General features: G+C 38.3%; 1 non-coding gene and 1 pseudogene across 1 annotated transcript; one reads left to right on the top strand and one right to left on the bottom strand.

Moving 5' to 3' along the window:
• LOC141633408 (alanine aminotransferase 2-like) overlaps positions 1 to 7134 on the bottom strand; it is a 44399-nt pseudogene extending 37265 nt beyond the window's left edge.
• Positions 7135 to 13635: 6501 nt separating this feature from the next.
• LOC141635989 (small nucleolar RNA R71) lies at positions 13636 to 13742 on the top strand. The gene has a single exon (XR_012540636.1). It is a non-coding gene; the product is annotated as a small nucleolar RNA R71 (small nucleolar RNA).
• Positions 13743 to 17631: the final 3889 nt, after the last annotated feature.

The following is a 17631-nucleotide window of genomic DNA, read 5'->3' as shown; positions in this document are numbered from 1 at the left end:
TGCAAATCAGGTAACACACGGAATACCTGAAAAGCCCCTGAGTTTCACTCTTGTCCAGGATAGTTGGATGATCACAAAGTGCCAGGACCTAGGGACATCAAATTATTATTACTATTAACATAATAAAACAATTTACAATTTTACATTGGGTGATATAGACCCTCCCAATCACAGAAACCAACCTCTCGGAAAAATGTAATTGGATGCTGCCCAAGAGATTGAGGATTTCCTATATTACAGTAAAGTATCTGCAAAAGTTGAAGAAACTTTAAAATAGGAGCACACAAAAGACACAGTATGACACCACTACGACACTTCTCTTGTTCGTAAAAATGACCCAGAATTCTTTTTGTTAAATCTAGCCTAAACCATAGATTGGGAATAAAGGATCAACGGTGAACTATGAATTGTCTAAGATAATGTTATTAGCATCAAAAGCAAAGTAAAATTAACAACATGCACAAGTATTTAATCAACAAAGGGGAGAGAATATACTTCATCAAAGGGGAGAGAATCCAGCTGCTTCTTCAACTGTTCTTGCAGTTTCTGTAATAAGAAGAATTTTGATAGTGCTTTTAAACAGATATCGGTATAACAAGGCAAATCAAATACTACAACCATAAATCTACTACATTTTTATGATCAAAATTTAAGCCCAATGTAGCCTTAAAACTAATGAAAATTCATCAGAATTGTTGTCTAAGATTGCTAACTTGAGGTTGCAATGCGCATTGAAGTAATAACGACTGTTCAGTTAAATTTTTAGAACAGTAATAACAAGCATCTCAAAATTGCACGTTGGAGGGATTTGGAACATCTAGCACCTGTTTGGATAGAGGCATTTTGAGGGAAAGGGAGGGGAGATTATTTTCCTAATTTGGTTAACAAATTGTGTTGGGGGGAAATGGAAAGATCCATTTTCCGTCCCACAAGCCAAATTAAAAATCCATTCAACATTGAAAAGATTTCTAAAGAAAATGACATTGTTTCATTCTATTTCACCTCTCTTTCCCTCGACTGATTTAGCAAATTAAAAATTACAATCCTTTCAACATAAGAAAGACTGCAGTATCCAAATAAACCACAGTCTTAGCATAAAGATTATTTCATTCAAATGATTTAGCAATACCACAAATAGTCAGGCTCTTCACATACCTCGGCTTGAGTGACTATCTCACCACGAACAGCATATTCACATTTTACCACCTGGAGGTAAAATCATCACACAAGTAAGAAACTTTGTCCTGCCCACTTAAACCTCGGAGCTCGAGGCACAATAAATAATGCAAGATAAACTAAAAGCAGTAGCTATCATTAGAAAGAATAACACTTGGGATCATTGACAGATCCATAATAGAGCTAGAAACACCATAAATAATGCTAGATAAACATATTGTATACTCAAAACTTAAAATTTACTTTTAGAAATTTTCAACAGGACACCGGAGATAAACGGCCACCTCTATTATTCATTACTGCACATTGCTCAGTGTTCACTATGCTAAAAATGGAATACAGTTGCTCAAAAACTAGAGATGATTTGTTTACTTTTGCAGCGAAACAAGCTCCTAAGTTTTCATCTGTTATATACCAAACTATCAAATCCCTATTTGATTACTTTCCATAGCTTTAAAATGACTGCAACTTACAAGCATCGAGCCAAGGGACTTTAACCAAAAACAACAATAAAATTATCATTAAAACAACATGATCATATTAGACAATAACTATTAAGTACAGTCGTATTAAATATGATAACAAAATCAAAAACCCCATAAAACAATATAACTAGGGCCGTAATTAGCAAGTTCAAAAGGTTCTCAGAACCGCGCATAAATATAAAGTTCAGCAGGTAATGATATTTTGAACTGGGTCTCTCAAATTAATTAGACGACCCCGAACATAACCAATAACCCATCAAAGAAAACAAACCAAAACCCTGATTCAACACCAACCCATCAACAAAAACAGCCAAAAATCAATTCCTAAAATCACAAACAATCAATCAAACAACAAGCAATCAAAAATTATTAGGCCGGACTTCGGCCCATTACGACTTAGGGTTTATTTATCCCGTTTCTATTCTCTTGTATTTATACGTCTTATGATTGGCAATACAAACAACACACATTTTACCCTTATAATACATTACACACTTTAACATGGTATCAGGTTCACGGTTTCCTATCAAACCCTAATTTTTTTTTCGATCCTTCCTCCCCTACCTCGCATATCCTACGTCTCTTGCTTCCTTAAACATGGCGAAGGATGGCGATTCCGCTACTGCTTCCTCAAACAAAATTGATGTCATGTCTCCTTATTATCTCGGGAGTCATGATATCCATGGCCAATCTGTTTCTCATGTCAAGCTTTGTAGTGATAACTATGAGGAATGAAGTCGGTCTATGAAAATGTCTCTTAAATCGAGACGGAAATTTGGTTTTTGCGATGGGTCCATTGAAAAGCCGACTGACAAGTTCTTACTTGAGCAGTGGGAAGTCGTCCATTGTACTCTCGTACAATGGATTATGCACTCCATTGACGAATCCGTCAAAAGTAGTATCTCTTATTGTGAAGATGCTCGTCTCCTTTGGGACGATTTGGCGGAACGCTTCTCCACTGTCGACGGTTCGAAGATCCATGCCCTCAAATCCCAACTTCACGATTGTCATCAAACTCATGGTATGTCTGCTACCTCTTATTTTGGACAATTAAAAGCTTTATGGGATGCTCTTGCCAACCACGAACCTCCCTTTGCCTGTAAATGTGGTCGTTGTCTTTGAGGCATCGATAAAGATGCCCTTGCTCGTCAAGATTCTGAACGACTTCATAAATTCCTTATGGGACTTGATCGTTCGATTTACGGTAATCTTCGCTCCCAACTCTTGTCTCTTGACACGTTGCCTACCCTTAATCGTGCCTTCCAGTTAGTCTTACAGGAGGAACGACTCCGTGCTAGTGGCTCGGCTCCTGCCCCTGTCGGAACTGCCGAGACCATGGCCTTTGTTGTTCGTTCCTCATCTCAGGCGCCACCATCTACTGATTGGCGTGCTCTTCGTGAGCTCGAAAAGCAGGCGCGTCGTAACTTGGTATGCTCGTTCTGTACTCTCTCTGGACATGAGGTTGCATCATGTTTTATTAAATCTCAAAAGTTCCCTGATTGGTGGGGTGATCGCCCACGGACGCTAGAAGAGGTTAAGGCTCGGACTCGCGCTAAGTCGGGTTCCTCGGCCTCCACTTCCTCCTCGCCTGTTCGTGCTAACGTTTTGAAGTCAGACCCTTCTTGTGACCGTCTCTCTGGTATGTCTTTTGACTGTATTATCGATACCGGGGCTTCACATCATGTGACCGGTGATATTAGTTGCTTGTTTGATACCTATTCGATACCGTCTCGCCCGGTTAGCCTCCCTAATGGACAAACGGTTTCGGCTAAGTTAGCTGGGTCCGTATGGTTGAATGATTTTTTAACTTTAGATAATGTCTTATACGTCCCAAGCCTCACGTGTAATTTGATTTCAGTTTCACAATTGGTTGCTGCTACTAGTTTTGTTCTGAGCTTCACTAATCAATCTTGTCACATTCAGGACCCTTCATTGAGGACGAGGATTGGAGTCGGTGAGCTCAAGGACGGTCTTTATTTTTTGCGTGTGGTGGGACGGTCTTCTAAGGTGCATCGGGTGAGCGCTGAAGCTTCTTTTGATTTGTGACACAAGCATCTTGGTCACCCTTCTAATAAAGTTATTCATTTAATTCCTCAAGCTAGCCAATTTCGTATTCCTGTTAATGTTGCGTGTGACGTTTGTCATCAGGCCAAACAATGTCGTCATAGTTTCAAATTGAATTCTAATAATGCTTCAAACATTTTCGAATTAATTCATTGCGATTTATGGGGTCCTTATCGTACCCCATCTACATGTGGTGCGAAGTATTTCTTAACTATTGTAGATGACTGCTCTCGCACCGTCTGGGTCTATCTTCTTTTTGATAAAACTGAGGTTACACATATGTTTATGAATTTCCTAGCCATGGTTGACACCCAATTCTCTAAAAAGGTTAAAATCGTTCAGTCGGATAATGGGACCGAATTTAATACTATGGCCGATTATTTTGTGAAAAATGGGATATTATTTCAGACATCCTGTGTGGGTACCCCTCAACAAAATGGACGGGTTGAACGTAAACACCGTCACATATTAAACGTTGCCCATGCCCTTCTATTTCAAGCCACTCTTCCGACCTCTTTTTGGGGCGAATGTGTCTTATCGGCTGCTTATTTAATTAATCGCACCCCCTCACTACTTCTTCATAATAAAACCCCTTATGAGGTTCTGTTTGGTATTCCACCGTCTTATGATAATATACGGGTATTCGGGTGTTTATGCTTTGTTCACAATCAAAAAACCAATGGCGACAAATTTGCTCCTCGTAGCCGCAAATGTATTTTCATTGGCTATCCATATAATAAGAAAGGTTGGAAAGTCTTTGACATTGCTACTGGCGATATTTTTATCTCTCGGGATGTTTATTTTTATGAGCAATCATTTCCATATACAGTCAATTCTTCCACAGAGCCTTCTCCTACCCCGGATACTCCTTCATTTTTTGCTGAAGACGAAGTCGTTAATTCCGACGAACCCATATCCCCTTCGGATAAAGGCCCCACGCAAGAAATTCCTACGGGCAATACCGAACAGGAGCCTCATGATACTTCAGGTCCCACTAATGAGAATGTCGCCTTGGATGATGCTTCGGGTACGGTTTCGGGTTCTGCCACGGCTCCTAATTCGGAAACTGAAGCTGTCACTAATCCCGAGGTCCTTGGCCGTGGACACCGTCTAAAAATTCCGCCCACAAGGCTTCGTGGTTTTCAGGTTGGCACTACTGCAGACCCCACCACACCACCGTCCTCTCCCGACAGCTCCCCTTCCACCTCGTCCTCAGGTACTCCCTTTGCTCTTGCTAATTATCTTAATCAAATAAATTTTCTCGCAAAGCATCGTCACTTCCTTGCAAAGAATTACGGAAGGCGTTGAACCTCCCTCCTTTCGTATCGCTATTAATGATCCCAAATGGCGCGAAGCTATGCAAATTGAAATTGACGCCCTTGAAACCAATGGCACTTGGGAGTTGACAGATCTTCCGCCTGATAAAAAGGCTCTTGGCTGTCGTTGGGTTTATAAAATTAAGTATCGGTCTAATGGGCAAGTAGAACGATACAAAGCTCGCCTCATTATATTTGGGAACCATCAGATTGAAGGGATTGATTTCGGTGAGACTTTTGCACCCGTGGTCAAAATGACTACTATTCGTACCTTTCTTGCTGTTGCTGCTATTCGCAAATGGGAACTTCATCAGATGGATGTCCATAATGCCTTTTTACATGGAGACTTATCTGAAGAGGTCTATATGCGGTTACCTCCCGGTTTCAGCAAAGGTAAGGAAGGCAAGGTGTGTAAATTGCGTAAGTCCTTATACGGCCTTCGTCAGGCGCCCCGATGTTGGTTTGCTAAGCTCGGCGCTGCATTACGCACTTATGGCTTTATTCAGTCTTACTCGGATTATTCCTTGTTCAGTTATTCCCAGGCCGAGGTATGCATTCATGTCTTAGTTTACGTGGATGATCTTGTGATTTCCGGAAATGACTCTGCTGCTATTACATCTTTCAAGGCATATCTTAATAATTGTTTTCATATGAAAGATTTGGGTCCGTTAAAATATTTCTTGGGTATTGAGGTTGCTCGAAGTTCGGAAGGTATTTCTCTTAATCAGCGTAAATATGCGTTGGATATCATTTCCGAAGTTGGGCTTCTTGGTGCAAAACCGGTGGCCACTCCAATGGAGCAGCATCACCAGTTGGGCCTGGCTACGGGCGAGCTTGTCACGGATGTGGAGTCTTATCGTCGACTCGTCGGGCGTCTTGTCTATCTTGTTGTGACCCGTCCCAACCTTACTTATGCGGTCCATATTTTGTCTCAGTTCCTTCATCAACTACGCAAAGAGCATTTTGATGCCGCTCTTCGTGTGGTTCGTTATTTAAAAGGCAAACCAGGTCAAGGCATTTTATTACGCTCCGATAGCACCTTGAATCTTTCTGGGTGGTGTGATTCGGATTATGCTAAGTGTCCTTTAACCCGTCGCTCTGTCTCGGGTTGGCTAGTGTTTGTCGGTGATTCACCCGTCTCTTGGAAAACAAAGAAGCAGCACACCGTCTCACTGTCATCTGCTGAGGCCGAGTATCTTGCTATGGTTGGGCTCTTGTGTGAGTTAAAATGACTCTTGGGGCTTCTTTCGAGCTTAGGCGTGTCTGTCCCACATCCTATACCTCTTTTCTCCGACAGTCAATCAGCTCTCTCTATCGCTCAGAATCCAGTCTTCCACGAGCGCACAAAGCATATCGAGGTCGACTGTCACTTCATACGAGATGCCATAACTGATGGGCTTATCACTACATCTCATGTTGACTCCAGTTCTCAACTCGCGGATGTCTTTACTAAAGCTTTGGGATCGGCGCAATTTGATTTTCTTCTTAGCAAACTGGGCGTTCTTGATTTACACGCTCCAGTTTGAGGGGGGATATTAGGCCGGACTTCGGCCCATTACGACTTAGGGTTTATTTATCCCGTTTCTATTCTCTTGTATTTATACGTCTTATGATTGGCAATACAAACAACACACATTTTACCCTTATAATACATTACACACTTTAACAAAAATACAATCAAAAGATAGTTAAACAACATAAAAATTAGACCTTTGGATTAATATTTTGAAGAGTAAGATGATGTGAAGACCCATTAGAATTCTCCATTGAAGTAGAAAAGAAAAGGGATTGTTTAGAAGCGAGAAAGTTGAGATTTTTATGAAGTAAAGGAATAATACTACTAGTACTAGAAACGTTTACGAAAGGTTTATTGTTTTTAGAGAGAGGATGTTTTGAAGCTTGTGCTACGAATCTCCGCATTGCATTTATTTGTAGCGAGTGTGGGTGGTGATGAATTAATGATGGTGGTGAAATTACGACCCACTGTTTTGTTTTTGGTAATTTTGAGACAATTAAGATTGCAACTTCTTGTGCAAGAAATCTTAGAAAAATCACAATCGAATATTTGGAAATTTATGTACTTTACAAAAATGTATGTGATGTGAACAGTGAATGTTAAGCTTATGTGAACTTGACAATCTAATTCGTATTACATCTAGATTCTTCCTTTTCTTTTTCATTTTTATAACGGGAAAGTGGGAAACCCATAATTCGGGTATGTGACAATTTGTAGATTACGGGGTCGTTGGGTTCAAAGTGTTGGAATGGATTGGAATGGAGTGTAAATCCATGGAGGTATGGAGTTAGATACTCATATTTGTTTGTAGTTGTTTGGTTCAACCTTGAAATGGAGAAGAAAAACAATATAAGGTGGAATGGAGTTAGAAACTTGGGGGAAGATGTGGGTATGGGCATCCAAGGGGTTGAAATGGAGTTAGAACTCATGAAGTATCTAACTTCATTCCAAAATGCTCCAACCAAACACTTGAATGGATTGAATCCATTCCAATCCATTCCAAAAGCTCCAACCAAACGCCCCCTACGTATATTGAGTTAATTATGTTTTGAGTTTTTTTTTTGTAAATAACCCCCTTATGTGTCCCTCTTTTTACAAATAACCTCTTATTTTTCCATTCTTTGTAATAAGGGTTTTTCTAACGTGTATTCTAAGGATATACATTAATAACCTAAATATGGTAAAATTTACAAGAGATTCTCACTAATTATGATAAAAATGAGTTTATACTTGAATATTTGATTAAAATCTCTTGCAAATCTTACCACATCTAGGTTATTAATGTGTGCCCTTAGGGCACACGTTAGAAAAACCCTTATTACAAAGAATGAAAATATAAGGGGTTATTTGTAAGAAGAGGGGCACATAAGGGGTTATTTACAAAAAAAACACAAAACATAATTAACTCAATATACGTAATCTATAAATTGGGACACCCCTCCTACTTTCACTCATTCAAATAGTTCATTCATTCATCCCCAAATCAATTGTTCATCTTTCGTCCATCATTCCAAAGTCGCAAAACAGAACACAGAGAATAATACACAAACTGAAAGATGGGGTGTTATAAAAATCCTCATCATAATTCAGTTTGAGACATATAAGGGGGTTATTTGTAAAAAGAGGAACATATTATTGGGACTGCCGCCTTCACCACTCAATCACATTAGTATGATATTGTCCGCTTTGGGCCAAACTCGCACGGATTTGTTTTGGGGCTCCTTCTCAAAAGGCCTCATACTAAAGTTGTGGGTCTCTTATAAACAAGGTAATACTCCTCTTCTTCTCCAATTTAGAACTTGGATTGACCACCCCAACACATATAAGGGGGTTATTTACAGAAAAAACCTTATTTTGTTTACCCAAGTCATGGATTCTGTAACAAGATGATATAGGGATTTGCCGTCACTTCCCAATCAAAAACAAATTTATAAAACCCAATTAAAAGTAGTATTTAGTCGGGTGTCGAACACAAAGATGGCGGGGGTTAGATACTTGGTTTGTTTAAGTCTTAATTTAGTCAAATAAAAATAAGAGGTTGATTAATATAAAACTAAGATGCAAACTACGATAAATGACTAAACTAAATGAAATTGCTTCTAATCAAATGAATGAAAGCTAAGGTCTTTGGGTTCACTTGGGCAAGTCGGGGAAGATAAGGTTGTCAACAAGAAATGGGTAACGATAAAGGCCTATGAATGATCCTAATTTCTTAGTCAATTAGAGCTAACCAACAAGCATTTACTTAGTATGAAAAACTCGTCTCGACCATGCCATATAGGCCTTCCATTGTCTTTCGACCTAGGATAGACTAAACATGATAATTAAAGACTCAAACTCTCATTTAAGAAACCCATCAAACATTTTATAGGCATGGGAGTAGGGGTTTACAAACAAGCTTTCACTTAGTTGAGACAAACTCATCACAAACATGCATAAAGACTATCTAATAGCATAGGCACCAAGATGGATCAAATATGTCTAAGAAAGGCTCCAACTTTCATTTAAGCAACTCATTTAAACACTTCTAAAACCATCCAATAGCACAATGCACCAAGATAAGTTAAACATGCTAATAAAAGACTCAAACTTTCGTTCAAACATTTCATCGAGCACTTCATATGCACAAGAGTGAGACCAATTAATTACCCAATTTCAAATGTTAACAACCCAATTTTACCCCTTTTTAATCACCCAAGTTCCCCCATGACCTTAGATAAGACTACTCACTCATGTTCATGGGTGAGAAATTAACAACAAATTGCAACAATAAACAAGTAAACATTGTAAACATGATAAAGATTACTACTTTAGATGAATAATGATTAAACAACATAAGAAATGTAAACAATTGAAGTAAATGTAAATAAAAGATGAGAATTATACCAACTAGGAGGAAAGGAACAAGCTTGGACAATAATGGAAGAATGAATTTCTTCTTGTCTCCCAAATACAACCCAAATGACTAATTGTATACTAATGAGAAATAAAAACTTGGATAAACTAAGGAAGAATTAAACTAAAATTAAAGAAAGATTACTTCTTATTGAATGAAAATGAGAGAGGAAATATTAGGGTTCTACAATATTTTAGAGGAGAGAATGATCTAATCTCCTTTTCTAGTCTAATTCTATTCTTTTTCAAAACCTCTTTATTCAAACCAACCAAATGAATGCAATTATTCCGACTCAAATCATCAACTAGGACTCAAAACACCCTTCTTCATACAACCAACAACATGTAAGCAACTTTCTTGATAAGGGAAGGTTGTTTATGGTATGTAGCTAGTTTTGTAGGTGCCAAAAGAGAGGTTCAAGCTCAAAAGGGGTTAGCAAAATAGGACCTAGTCTAAAGGGTCGGAAAATAGGCTTATTTGGCAATGTGAGGCTCAAAAGTGAAATGCAACTAATTGTTTCAAAATATACACATAAATGAACATCTCATGGTCTAAAAAGGAAAGGATGTCATGCTTGTGCGTCGTGATGTAACATGCCACGCAAGGAGCCTACTCACACCTAAGGGAGACCGGGTATGGATGTACCGGTCCCAAGGAGGCTCTAAATCTCACATGAAAGTAGGTATGTCGAAATCTAGGCCTAGTCTACGGTCTTAGTCTCACATGGTGGTCAAAACTTTCCGGTCTAGCCTCATTTCCCCGGTATTTGCAAGCAAACACCCTAACAAGGAGGTCACAAGGTGCAAGCCACTAAGAGGGGAAAGACACGGCCTAGACAATATCATCATAGAGGGTATCATGCTCCCTTCCTAGACCAAATTTTGTTCAAAAATTTATATACAAACTCAATGCAATGAGAAGGAAACACAACACATATATACATGTGAAACAAATGCATGCAAGAAATTGAAATGAACATAAGGTAAACATGCAACAATTTTGACTAATCCTAGCAACACATCAACACCAACAATCCACAAGTTCCCCAAGGTTACATTCAAGGCACAAAATCTCATTCTCCTTCAAATATGCAAGATATATATAAAGAAAGAACGGTAAAGGAGTAAGAGATTAGAACGAGTTTACCAAGCGACTTCTAGCTCCTTTTTGCCTCAAATGGTCAATGCATATGCCAAAGGTTAGCCAAACATATATATACAATGCAATATTTTTGGAATTTTTGAATTTTTTTCGATTTTTAGGCGTTTTCTTAATTTTTCTTAAATTCACAAGTATATATGTATATGTACAAATATAGACAATATTCACAAAGTGGATATTTCCCTCGCCACACTTGAAATTTACATTGTCCTCAATGGAATAAAGTATAGGGAGAGAAAAGGAAAAATAAACAACATATTTTTCCCTCGCCACACTTGAAATTTACATATATTTTTTTGAAATTAAAGAACATGTTTTTGGATTTTTGAATATTTGAAAATAAATAACATGTTTTTGTATTTTTAAAATGATGGAATTTCCTCCCCACACTTATTTATTTACATATTTCCAATGGAAATAAATGTGTGGAGGAAATTCGGAAATGAAATACATGTTTTTTTTTTATTTTTTGATTTTTCAAATTTTTAGTGGTTTTCAAATAAGAATGCAATGCATGATCTAACCTATATGCAATATTGAAATACGATGCAACCTATACTATATGAATGCAAAGAGAGCTAATTTAGATTAGCTCCTTATCGAATCATGTCACTAAATGCAAAATGCGGAAAAAACTTAATTAAAGAGGAGAAGAATATATACATTGCGGTGGTTCTTAAGTAACTCCACCAAGCCTCTTCATTCAAAAACTTCATTCAACCGGGATCAATATCCCGAGATCCAACTAACCTTCCAACTTCAACACAAGAATCAACAACACACGAACCCTTGGTCTTCATCATCAAATCATGCAACTTACTCATGGCATCTTGAATCTCTTGCCATTTTCGGTTCATTTCTTCTTCAAACTTTTCCTTAGTCTCTTTGTCAACATTAGGGTCACATACCCTATTTCCTTTCGATCTCTTCCTCCATCTTTTTGGTTTCTTCTTTTCAATTCTTGGTTTTGAATTTGGAGGGGCATTTGTGCTAGAATCGAACTTGGTTTCCCAAGTCTTACTCATTTCCCCACACTTATCTTTAGCATTCACTTGTTCTTCAAGGAACTTACCCGATGGCTCATCATCAACTTTTGGCTCACAAGAAATTAAGAGCTCCATGTTCTCATCTTCATTCTCATGGAATTCTAAAGTTTCCACGGCAAACGTGTTTTGAACCACGGTTTTCTTTGAAGCATGTGGTAGCTTGAACTCAACTTTTTCCTTCCCAACTTTGAATGAAAATTTTCCCTCTTTGACATCTATGACGGCTCCTCCCGTGGCCAAGAATGGCCTACCAAGAATGACACGATAGCGTCTTCCCATAGGGATGTCCAACACAACAAAATCGGTAGGAATTGAAAGCTTTCCAATTTGAACCATGATATCCTTGAGGATCCCATTTGGAGATTTGATTGTTCCATCGGCAAGTTTGATTGTAATGGAAGTGCGGGCTAAGCTTGAAATATTCAACCTCTTCACAAGGGCAAGTTGTATGACACTCACACTTGCCCCTAAGTCACACAAAACACTATCCACCTTTTGGTCACCAACGGTACAAGGAATTGAGAAACTCCCGGGGTCATCAAGTTTGATGGGGATTTCTTTAGACTTGACCACATTGCACTTTTCACTTGAGAAATCAAGCTCATGGCTACTAATGTCTACTCTTCTAGAAATGACTTCTTCTTGCTTGGCCAAAGAGTGCCCTTCTACCATCACTATCTCTTCTTTTTCCGGGTTCCTCTCAACTTCTACCCTCACATTTGGTGCTTCCACTATTTTCTCAAGCACAAATTCTTCACTCATAATGGTTGGTGTAGTCATAACCATCTCTCCCTTATCCGGGTTGACTTCAACATCCAAGCTTGTACCATGAATTGTCATTATTTGTTCAAGCACATAGTCTTCTATGCTCTCTTTTTCGGGCTCATGGTCAACTTCTTGGAATGTTTTCATAGCCATAGAAAAGGGAGTAGTGTAAGATAACTCCTCTTGACTTGGCAAATCAAACGACTCTTCTTGTTCCTCTTCAACTCCAACCATGATAGCATTAACTTCCTTTGACTTCATAGGGTCCCTTGGATTTTGCCCTTGTCTTAGAAATACACCCGGTGGTTTTTGAGAACTCATGAGAGCTTGGGAAGCCACTTTAGCTTCAAGACTCTTGATTTGTTGTTGGGTATTACTTTCCAAATCCCCTATCAACTTCACTAAGTTGTCATATTTATCATCTCCCATGGTATTACTTGCTTGTTGGGGTGGTGGCTCTTGGTTGAAAGGTTGGTTGAAAATTGGAGGAGGAAAGCCATATCCTTGATCTTTAAAGTTGGAATTTTGGTTGTACCTTTGATTATTGTTGTATCCTTGATTGAACCCTTGGTTGAACCCTTGACCAAACCCTTGGTTGGCTTGATTACCTTGGTTTCCTTGGTAAAAGTTTTGATTACCTTGGTTCCCTTGGTTACACCCATAATCTTGGTATGCTTGAGATTGGTTGGCAAAGTTTTGGTTGGATGCTTGGTTGTTGTTGAATAAGAGCCTAGGTGGACGGTTGGAGAAATTGTTAAATGCTTGGAAAGCATTCACCTCTTGCACATTGTTCCCATCAAAGTTGTTGTAATGATTATTTGCACATACTTCATAAGTGTGACTCATCCCTCCTCATGACTCACATGTTGATCTTTGCATCACTTCCTCCATAGATGGTCCATGAGAAGTGGTAGTTTGATTCACTTGGTTCACTTGCTTCTTCTTACTCAACTCTTCAAGTTTTTTGGTGAGCATATCAAGCTTAGGATTAGTCTCCACATTCACTAAGAATTTGGGAGGGTGCTTGCTTCTTCTCAAGACATTCACTCTTGTGCCATAGTTTGCCTCGGAGTCCACCATTTTCTTGATTAGAGTCATGCCTTCCTCTTCACCCAAATGATCGAATCCCCCTCCTGCGGAGGCATTCACCATTTGTTTTGTCCTTAGGAGCAAAGTTTGAAAGAAGGTTTGAGTCACGTACCAAGCCGGGATCCCATGATGAGGGCAACTAGCAAGTAGATCAAGGTACCTATCCCATGCCTCTCCTAGGGACTCTCCTTCCTCTTGTTGAAAGGTATGAATTTCGTTCCGGAGCATAGCGGTCTTTGATGATGGATAATACTTCTCTAGGAACGCCTTGGCTAAGGCATCCCATGTAGTAAATGTGTTCGGAGGGTGCACATTCAACCAACGATCCGCCTTGCCCGTTAGAGAAAATGGGAATAACATCATCCTTAGTGTATCCTCGGATGCCCCATTCTTTTTCATCATAGAGACCTTCCTCTTGAACCTCCTTAGTTGAGCATGAGCATCTTCTTCAATGTGTCCTCCAAACAAGTCTTTTTCAATTAGGCCAACTTGAGCCGGGTGCATCTCAAAATTGTTTGGAGCCAAGATGCCAAAATTGATGGGGTTACAAGCATCATTATGGTTTTAGACGGTTATGGTCACGTAAAGCCATTGGTGGTGGTGGATTTGGTATATGAGGGGGTGGTGTTTGAGGTGGGCTATTTGGAATTTGGAAGTTGTGAAATGGATTTTCTATCGGAGGCTCAATTGTGTTGTTTGGTTGTTGTTGAGTTGTGTTTTCAATAAGAGGTTGGATGAGAGGATTTGCTTGGTTTATGGTTGCTTGAGAAGAGGTTCTAACCCTTGCAATTGTCCTATTCCTTAAGGCTCTAAAAAGCCTTTCGGGATCGGAGTCAAAGAGCAAAGCTTGGTGGTTCCTCCTAGGCATACAACTTGACAAACCGTAAGACTCCTAGTGCTTTTACACACTAGGGTAAGGCAAAAATCACACACACTCTACAAGAAGCACACAAACTACACAAACAAGCAAACAACAAGTAAAGACTAAAGCTAGAAACTTCAACTAACTAAGCATAACCTAACGCCATCCCCGGCAACGACGCCATTTTGATATAGGGATTTGCCGTCACTTCCCAATCAAAAACAAATTTATAAAACCCAATTAAAAGTAGTATTTAGTCGGGTGTCGAACACAAAGATGGCGGGGGTTAGATACTTGGTTTGTTTAAGTCTTAATTTAGTCAAATAAAAATAAGAGGTTGATTAATATAAAACTAAGATGCAAACTACGATAAATGACTAAACTAAATGAAATTGCTTCTAATCAAATGAATGAAAGCTAAGGTCTTTGGGTTCACTTGGGCAAGTCGGGGAAGATAAGGTTGTCAACAAGAAATGGGTAACGATAAAGGCCTATGAATGATCCTAATTTCTTAGTCAATTAGAGCTAACCAACAAGCATTTACTTAGTATGAAAAACTCGTCTCGACCATGCCATATAGGCCTTCCATTGTCTTTCGACCTAGGATAGACTAAACATGATAATGAAAGACTCAAACTCTCATTTAAGCAATCCATCAAACATTTCATAGGTATAGGAGTAGGGGTTTACAAACAAGCTTTCACTTAGTTGAGACAAACTCATCACAAACATGCATAAAGACTATCTAATAGCATAGGCACCAAGATGGATCAAATATGTCTAAGAAAGGCTCCAACTTTCATTTAAGCAACTCATTTAAACACTTCTAAAACCATCCAATAGCACAATGCACCAAGATAAGTTAAACATGCTAATAAAAGACTCAAACTTTAGTTCAAACATTTCATCGAGCACTTCATATGCACAAGAGTGAGACCAATTAATTACCCAATTTCAGATGTTAACAACCCAATTTTACCCCTTTTTAATCACCCAAGTTCCCCCATGACCTTAGATAAGACTACTCACTCATGTTCATGGGTGAGAAATTAACAACAAATTGCAACAATAAACAAGTAAACATTGTAAACATGATAAAGATTACTACTTTAGATGAATAATGATTAAACAACATAAGAAATGTAAACAATTGAAGTAAATGTAAATAAAAGATGAGAATTATACCAACTAGGAGGAAAGGAACAAGCTTGGACAATAATGGAAGAATGAATTTCTTCTTGTCTCCAGAATACAACCCAAATGACTAATTGTATACTAATGAGAAATGAAGAACTTGGATAAACTAAGGAAGAATTAAACTAAAATTAAAGAAAGATTACTTCTTATTGAATGAAAATGAGAGAGGAAATATTAGGGTTCTACAATATTTTAGAGGAGAGAATGAACTAACTAGTCTAATTCTAAGGTAAACTAATTGTAGTGTCTATTCTAATATGGTGTGTTGTGTTAGTGTAAGGTAATGTCTAATGTAATGTAGTCATTTATACTACTATACTACTCTAATAATAATAATAATAATAATAATAATAATAATAATAATAATAATAATAATAATAATAATAATAATAATAATAATAATAATAATAATAATAATAATAATAATAATAATAATAATAATAATAATAATAATAATAATGATAATGATAATGATAATGATAATGATAATGATAATGATAATGATAATGATAATGATAATGATAATGATAATGATAATGATAATGATAATGATAATGATAATGATAATGATAATGATAATGATAATGATAATGATAATGATAATGATAATAATAATAATAATAATAATAATCCTAACACTACAACCAATTACACGGCTCAAAAGCCAAATCAAATAAAATCAAAGACAAAAAGGGGGAAAAGGGGAAACGACGGATTGACAAAACGCAGCAGGGGAGCTCTGCCGGTCAATCGGCCGCCGTCAGGGGAACCGGTAGCGAGACCACTTGAAGAGAGAAGGAGAAATGATGTTTGTTTTTGTGTGCCGGTTGAGCTGCTGCCGGGGCACCGGTAGAAGAGACAAAAGTTGATGCGAGATTTTGATTTGGTGCGTTATGCCGGTTCGTCGGCTGCCGGTTGCTATGCTGGTAGGGAGACTTTCACAAAAAGGAGTAAAATTGAGTGTGTGTGCCTGCCGGTATAGGGGTCGACTGCCGGTTGGCCGGCAGGGGATTAATTTCAGATTGTTCCGTCTTGATTCGAGTTGGGTCTTCGGCAAACAAACACGGTGATTGAAGGTATGATTGGGATGACGATGGATTTGCAGGTGAGATGCGATATGGGCGAGGATGGTGGAAACTGTGATGGCTGCTGCTGTTGTAGATTAACCGTTGGTGAATGAATGATGTTGTCGAAATGGGATGATGGTGAATAATGATGATGAATTGAATTGGTGAAGATGATGGTGCGGGTTTGTTGCTTTGATGCATGTGGCGAAAATGGTGAGGAATTGAGGTGTTGAAGGTGAAATGGCGGTGGAGTTTCCGGTAATTGAAGAGAGCAGGTGAGGCACAGGTTGACATTGGTTTAATGGTGATGAAGTAAGTTGTCTGGAGCTGCGAAAATGGAGGTGGAGTATGTGGTTAATGGTGATGATGAAGTAGAGGGACGATGTATGGTGAATTGTTGATGAAGACGGGGCAAATGATGGTGATGAGGTTGACTTTGAAGTCGGGTTTTCAGGCTCGAATCTGGGCAACAATGGTGATGAAGGTATGAATGACGATGGTGATGATGGGTGATGAAGATGATGGATTAATGGAGGATGGTAATGGTGATGCGAGTATGATGACGATAAGCAATGTCCTGATTACAGTGAATATGCGTCCAAGTCAAAGTTGACTTTGCTACATTTGATTAATGCTATACTTCGTATTTGACCCATCTCAATTCCATCTCGATTTACTCTAACTCGAATCCCGTCTTTATTATTCTCCCTCGCCTACAAATTATAATTAATAAAATAATATAATAACACAATAATAGCAATAATAGCAATAATACTGATATTATATAAAAACCCGACTGAATATTAAAGATAACTACGAGGACTAATTATTATAAATTACTAATTTAAATGAGCTATATAATCAATGAAACGCACAAAATCGAGTTCAATTAAGAGAATAATGCGGGGCTAAATCGTCTTAAATTAGGACGATATCACAAGATAATCAAAGAAGGTTGATAAAAAGTCCAATAAAAAAAAGGATTAATTGA

Source organism: Silene latifolia, chromosome Y, assembly GCF_048544455.1.
Source record: "Silene latifolia isolate original U9 population chromosome Y, ASM4854445v1, whole genome shotgun sequence".
NCBI lineage: Eukaryota > Viridiplantae > Streptophyta > Magnoliopsida > Caryophyllales > Caryophyllaceae > Silene > Silene latifolia.
This window is presented reverse-complemented; position numbering and strand designations above follow the sequence as displayed.